This window comes from Spinacia oleracea, chromosome 5, assembly GCF_020520425.1.
Source record: "Spinacia oleracea cultivar Varoflay chromosome 5, BTI_SOV_V1, whole genome shotgun sequence".
Classification (NCBI taxonomy): Eukaryota; Viridiplantae; Streptophyta; class Magnoliopsida; order Caryophyllales; family Amaranthaceae; genus Spinacia; species Spinacia oleracea.
The window spans coordinates 123,274,415-123,281,643 of NC_079491.1; the positions used below are offsets into that span (position 1 = coordinate 123,274,415).

Consider the following 7,229-nt stretch of genomic DNA (forward strand, 5'->3'; position numbering starts at 1 on the left):
TGCTTTAATAATTAAATTCCTTATTTCAATTCGATTACATAATCTGAAAATTAAATTTATTATTTAAACATAATATATAATCTGAAAATATAATTTAATCATAATAACTTATAATTTACATTCAATAATCCTGAATTAAATCACTAAACTAATTAAAACCCTAACTTATATATTAATCAACCAAAACTGAAAATAATTAATTAATAACATCAACACCAAATCTGAAAATTATAATTTAACTATAAAGATTAATAATTTAATTTCAAGAAACATAATTTCAAATCAATAAACTTAATTAAGAGATTTAAATAACTTAGGGTTTAAGAAACAACCAAAAGGAGGAGGGAAAGGGCGCTGGCCGGCGGCAGGGAGGCACGGCAGCTGCGGAACGGCGTCGGGGTGGAGCTCAGCGGCGCACCGACGGTGGTGATTGGCTGTCGCAACGACATAAACAGGTGAGAACTGAAATAGGAGAACGAAAAAGGACCAGGAAACGAAATTGAAAGGCGAGAGGACTACCGTACGCGGTGGTCGGGGTTAGGCTGACGGCGAGGCTGCAGCGTCGGTGGCTGAAGCAAGGTGGTTCACGGTGGTTGCTGAAAAAAGAAACAACCGAGTGAGGGAAGAAGAAGAAAAAAGAAAAAAGAAAGAAAGTAAAGACGAGGGGGAGGAGCTACCGACGTCGCAAACTGTGGTGACAGACCACGGTGGGTGTCGGCGAGAGTGTAGGTCGCTGGTGGCGGCGGCTTGGCAGCGGCAGCAGCAAAGGGGAGGAGAGAGTTACGTGAAGGAGGGAAGGGTTTTGGTGTTTGATTTCACGTGAATGGAGTAGGAGAGAAGAGGGTTTTATTTTTTTTTGTTTTTTGTTTTTTTGTTTTTACTTGCAATTGAAAGAGGGAGTAAAGAGTTATGGGCTTTATCATTTGGGCTTCACCCAATTGGGCTACAATTAGGATTTAGGTTGTTTGAATCCAAAAGGGTTAGGATTGGTTTCTAATTTCAATCGAACGTGTTTTCGTAATTCGAATTCTTTTCAACGTAAAATTCTAAAATTATTCTTGATTGCACAAATCGTTAAAATATTTAGAATATATTTAAATAAAATTAAATATACATTAAATATATAAATATAATAAAGTTCAAAAATCGTTAAATATTTAGAACGTACTTAAAATAAAATAAATATACGTTAATTATATATTTATTACTTAAAATTCATAAATTCTATTTAAATATAAATAATATACGTTAAAATATATTAATAAAATTTATAAATTTACGGGGGATTACAATCTACCCCTCTTAAAAGAAGTTTCGTCCCGAAACTTGACACGAAATTTCCCACATTTTCCCCAAAAGCTTTTAACTTGTTCTTACTAGAGGAGTACTTGTGCCACCTATGTGCACTATTTTGCCAACTCAAAGCTGTTTGTGTTACTCATGAACACCTTTTCTTATGCGGAGAATCTATTTGCTTTGCATCAACTTGTAAAATTTGCTAAAATAAGCAATAAAATGCATAAAAATTCCATAAAATAGGTAAAAAGCGCGAATTTCTATCGCATTCTACCCCCCTTAAAGAAAACGAGTTACGCCCTCGTAACTCACCTCAGGGAATAACTAACCAAAATTCTCTTTCGACGAATTCTATCCTCAAAATTTCTATTTCACTAAAACTACTCACTTTATACTTTTCACAACAGATGACGAAACAAAAGAACAAGTCACCACGAATTAAATAATGCTTAACTTGCGCGGAGTTAATAGAAAAGTACCAGAATCTATATCGGCAGATCGTTCATCCTCATTCTGATTCATCATGTACAATTTTCCTGGAGCCTTATTCGGGTTGTTGTTATCATTTGCAGGCTTATTATAGTTCTCTTGATTGTTTTGTGCCCCTTCAGGCTTTGAATTTTGACCTCCAGACTGGTTAAACCTCACTTGGTTTCCACCTCCATTACTATTTTGTTCCTTTCTGTGCTTAGTGAAGCACTCATACTCCCTATGTCCCCTTTTTTGACAATAGTTGCAGGTCACTAATTCTCCTTTGCAGTTCTTACCAGGGTGATTGTTACTGCACATCTTGCAATGATGCACTCTCTCAGATGGGTTCGAGTTGTTGTGGTGCCCCTGATTGTTTCCTCCTTGGAAATTTCCATTTCCATTCCCATTTCCGTTTCTATTCCTTTTAAAGTTTTCTTGGTTACCCCCAGCATTAAAATCTTTTCTCTTTTCCCCAATTACCACAGTTTTCTTTTCCCTTCTAGACTGTAGCCCATAAATATGAGCAGCTCTCCCATACACTATGTCTAAGGAAGTAAAGGTTTCTCCACCTAATCCCAATTGAATTTCATCAGTCAGCCTTGCTCAAACCTTTGAGCCTTTAGCTCCTCAGTAGCTACCACCTCAGGTGCAAACCTCGATAAAGCTATAAACTTGCTATAGTATTCAGCAATAGTCATATTCCCCATCCTAAGGTTGATAAACTCCTGCGCTTTCTGCTTTCTCATAAAAGGAGGATAAAACTTCCCCCTTAAGGCAACTATGAATGAATCCCAATTGAATCCCTCAACAGCACTTAGTCTATTTCCATTTTCTTTCCACCACAAATCGGCTTCATCTTTTAGATATAGGACAGCTTGACTTACTCTCATACTCCCAGGGCAACTCACAGCCTCAAATAGTTTCTCAAATTCCCTAATCCAGTTTTCCAGGAAGGTAGGGTCTGCTTGTCCCTTGAAATACGGTGGCTTGACCTTAGAAAGTCTTTCAAACATTTCCCCTGCAGAATCGGGGCGCTCAGTTCTCTCCTGGGTTAGCTTTTCCGCCAAGAGGCGAATCGCAGCAGCTAGATCATTGTTGTTGGCCATTCTAGAACGCGACCTGCAATTAGTATACTCTATTTCAGGTTTGAAACACCACTTATACATTATCCCATACAATTTAATACTTGAATTGACCATAAAGATCGCCTCAACCAACAATGTTCACATTAATACACATCATTTACGAAGGCACGAAAATCGTTTATGAAGGTGCAACGATCGTCTACAAGATGCAATAATCATTGGAAAATAATCATCCTCAATAATTCGCGAAAGACATTTACGCACTACACATAAGGCATAACATTTTGAATCATATTGGTCATGAGGGTCTAGATTGGCCCTTACTTCCTTTATGTACTCAAATCATTTAATATTTTTGTGGCAATTGAATTGATCCACAATTCACACTGAGTATGCAACCAATAAAGAATTAATCCATGACGTACTACCTAGAGGTTGGGGTATTATGGAATCCTCAAAATAGAATAAAGAACAATTCCTTGAAAACTTTAACTTTTATTGCTAACTCCATAGAGGTTTATTACATCCTTGAAAATAATAAAGAACATTTCAAACTTCAATAAAATTTAACCTTAAACTGTTGTAGCTTTGCTACTTATTCTTTAAAACATAAAAGAGCTAATAAACTATTTATGACTTCAAAATATTTGTGGCCTCTTGCCTATCCATTGCTCCTGAAACTTGCGGAGTGAAATTTAGATCTCAAGATCATCGAACTCTTCTTCAGGGTCTTCATCGGGGTCTTCCTCAGGGTTTGCATCTTCACCCATGTCTTCATTTTGATTAGGCTCACTTGCCATCTCCTGTTCACTTTCGAGCTCTGCATTCGAATCACTAGAGATCCCAATGGTTGGCTCATGAGCCGCTGAGTTAGGATTCTCTGCCTCAACACCTACATTCTCGTTCTCCACAGCTACATCATTTTCCTCTAGGTTATTATTTACACTAATTCCCATAGGTTCTTCTGTAACTGAATCCCCAACATGACTCCCTACGATTTTACCGTCTCTAAACCCACTTTCTGCTGCTTCAATAATGGTGGTCAGAATTTCTGAATCATATTTCCATCTACCATCCCAAGTTCCATACTTAACCAAGTTTGGAGTTCCATTATCAGAATGCATGTCTTTAAACCTTTCCTTGAGTTCTAGGTATGGAAATTTGTTAGGTAAGCAATTAATGATAGTGGCTGCTATGATATCCTTTCTCATTAAGATAGGTTGCCCTTGAACCTTAGCATAATATTCACATCCAAACACAATTTTCTTCACATAAATATCTGGGGTTTCTATATCAAGTTTCTCGAAGGATCCTATATTGGTATACTTGGAAAGAAACATTTTATTCCTGAAATAAACAATTCAAGGTCTCACTAACGATTTTCCAGCCAAAACATAAACAAGGTTCAGTAATCGATAAGTTTGGTGGAATCAAACAATTCTTTATGCACTTGTAAATGTAACACTTAAACAATTAGCACATGCACATACATAACAATCAATTTCTTATCATTGACTAGCTACTAATGTACATATAATTCTATCTTATATGCCCTTCTTATACTACCCATCTCTCATAAACTAAAGCATTAGAATCATTTATATAACGAAATAAAAGAACGAAAATATAATAAAATTATAACGTAGCGAATAAATTCGAGAATAAAGTTATTAATTCAAAAAGATTTATATTTCCTAATTAACGAATTCTAACTCTTGAAACAACTTTAAAAAAATTGAACTCCTTTTTAAAAAAAAATGTATTCATATTATTTTTATTTATTTGTTTGAATAATAAATAATAATAAAAAAATAAAAATGTCCAAAGTATCACTTTAACTTGGAAAAATAATTTGATTTCGAACGTAAATAAGGAATATCGTATACTTTCAAAGAAGGTAAAATGAAATCGGCCCCCCAAAAAAAAGTACCAATTTTTGAACACTATAATACGTAGAATCTCGATTTTTTTTTTTTTTTTAGAAATTTATTTTAAATAACTAGATAGTTAGGCGCCTAAAAATTTATTAAAGTAAAACCTTAGCTCTGATACCACTTTGTAACACCCCGACAATTCTCTCTTTTCTAAAATAATCTTTTAATATAAAACGTAGAGAATTATCAAGGCATTATCGCCCGTGTGAAAACGTAACGGCTTATTCAGAATTTTGCAGCGGAAAACATAAAACTAACTTTAGGTTTATAAATAATCGATTACAGATTTAGTCCAAAACCCATTTAACTGAAATAAGGAAATACGAATAGTACGACAAATTTCAAATTTAAGTTAACAAACCAAATCACTTAATAAAGCAAATCTAACTACAAGCTCTCTAATCCCGATCCCCAATGATGCATCATCTTCAAACCTGCAGATGGACAATGCTTATTGATCCTTAGAGACTGCTCACCAAGATTGGGTCATCACAGGATCAATAAGGCATAGCCATGATCAACATGCACAAGCAAAAGCACGTAATCAGCAAAGCTGAGTACTACATACTAAATCAATAATAATCCTAACATGATTCTATTAAACGAACAATCCTAACATGGTACTAAATAAAACATAAGCAAGGATAATCAAGATATATTGACTTGAAGACTATGTTTGACTGAACTAGACTTTTGTATCATTAACATTATTTAAATTGAAATAGTCAATGGACTGAGTTGTCTACTAGAAACTTCTTCTTCTTCACTAAGGAAGACGAGGTACGGGCGCGACTCCGTAAACCCCAATGACCTGCGATATCGAGGGACTTTTAAATAAAAATAGAACCGGTGATCAATTCGGCCCCAGAAAAAGCCATAGGCGACCCATGACCCCAACTCCTGATTGTCCGTCACTTTAGACGTGCACAGTCTAAAGCTATTGCTACTCAGTTTCACTTTACATGACTTAACTTTTAATACTTGGTTATGACTCGTCAAACATAAATATTATATTCAACAAGTAAACACAACTTCTTTTATCTTTGAATTAAACAAGTGATCACAGAGATGCCACACAAGACTTATTCCAATTAATTCAACCTTTCCTTTAATACTGATACAACCCCTCTATATGGGTATAAGGTTTCAACTTACTAAACAAGGTCCTCGGCCCTTATAAAGTAGTGAAAAGCTAAAAGGGAACAATGAACAATCGATCTGAATCAATATATATAATAATCTAATGTTCCCAACCAACATGTTCGCATCAATCATCCATACCAACATGCTATAATTCTCATAACGAAATATATATGCTTAACATGTCCATCCAACAATATTAAACATGCACTTTCAACATAACCTAGTTCATCAACAATTTCAACATAACCAAGTTCCTCAATCGTTTCAACATAACGAAGTTCATAAATCATTTCAATATGGTTTCAACAAATCACACACATTCCAAGCACACAGGCATGTACGTACCTTGTGTAAACAAACCGATAGGCCACTTTAACGAATTCAAAAATCGCCTACAAAGAATTCTCCGCCTAAAAACAACCAATAAAATTCCCCAATTAATATCCAACAATTTACAGCAATACTAAAGTATTCTAAATACATCCCAAACATATTTTGAACCATCCCAAATATCGAAACTTAACTAAATAACCTCCAAGCATAATAACTATTAAACTAATGATCCCAAAACGTTCTAAACTCCAATAAAACATTCCTTTTAAAATTTCCAGCAATATAAAATAATTTCAAACGTCCACAAAACATAATCAACGTTCTTAAGATCAGAAAAATAATAGCTTTAATAATATATAGTCATTCTATTATGATTTTAGAATATTAAAACCTTAAAAATCCATGCTTTAATAATTAAATTCCTTATTTCAATTCGATTACATAATCTGAAAATTAAATTTATTATTTAAACATAATATATAATCTGAAAATATAATTTAATCATAATAACTTATAATTTACATTCAATAATCCTGAATTAAATCACTAAACTAATTAAAACCCTAACTTATATATTAATCAACCAAAACTGAAAATAATTAATTAATAACATCAACACCAAATCTGAAAATTATAATTTAACTATAAAGATTAATAATTTAATTTCAAGAAACATAATTTCAAATCAATAAACTTAATTAAGAGATTTAAATAACTTAGGGTTTAAGAAACAACCAAAAGGAGGAGGGAAAGGGCGCTGGCCGGCGGCAGGGAGGCACGGCAGCTGCGGAACGGCGTCGGGGTGGAGCTCAGCGGCGCACCGACGGTGGTGATTGGCTGTCGCAACGACATAAACAGGTGAGAACTGAAATAGGAGAACGAAAAAGGACCAGGAAACGAAATTGAAAGGCGAGAGGACTACCGTACGCGGTGGTCGGGGTTAGGCTGACGGCGAGGCTGCAGCGTC

General features: G+C 34.8%; 1 long non-coding RNA gene across 1 annotated transcript; it reads right to left on the minus strand.

Annotated features, from left to right (window-relative positions):
* Positions 1-5,072: 5,072 nt before the first annotated feature.
* On the minus strand, positions 5,073-6,665 carry LOC130461475 (uncharacterized). The gene is made up of 2 exons (XR_008921752.1): positions 6,275-6,665; positions 5,073-5,254 (listed from the first exon to the last, which is right to left on the minus strand). It is a non-coding gene; the product is annotated as an uncharacterized lncRNA (long non-coding RNA).
* Positions 6,666-7,229: the final 564 nt, after the last annotated feature.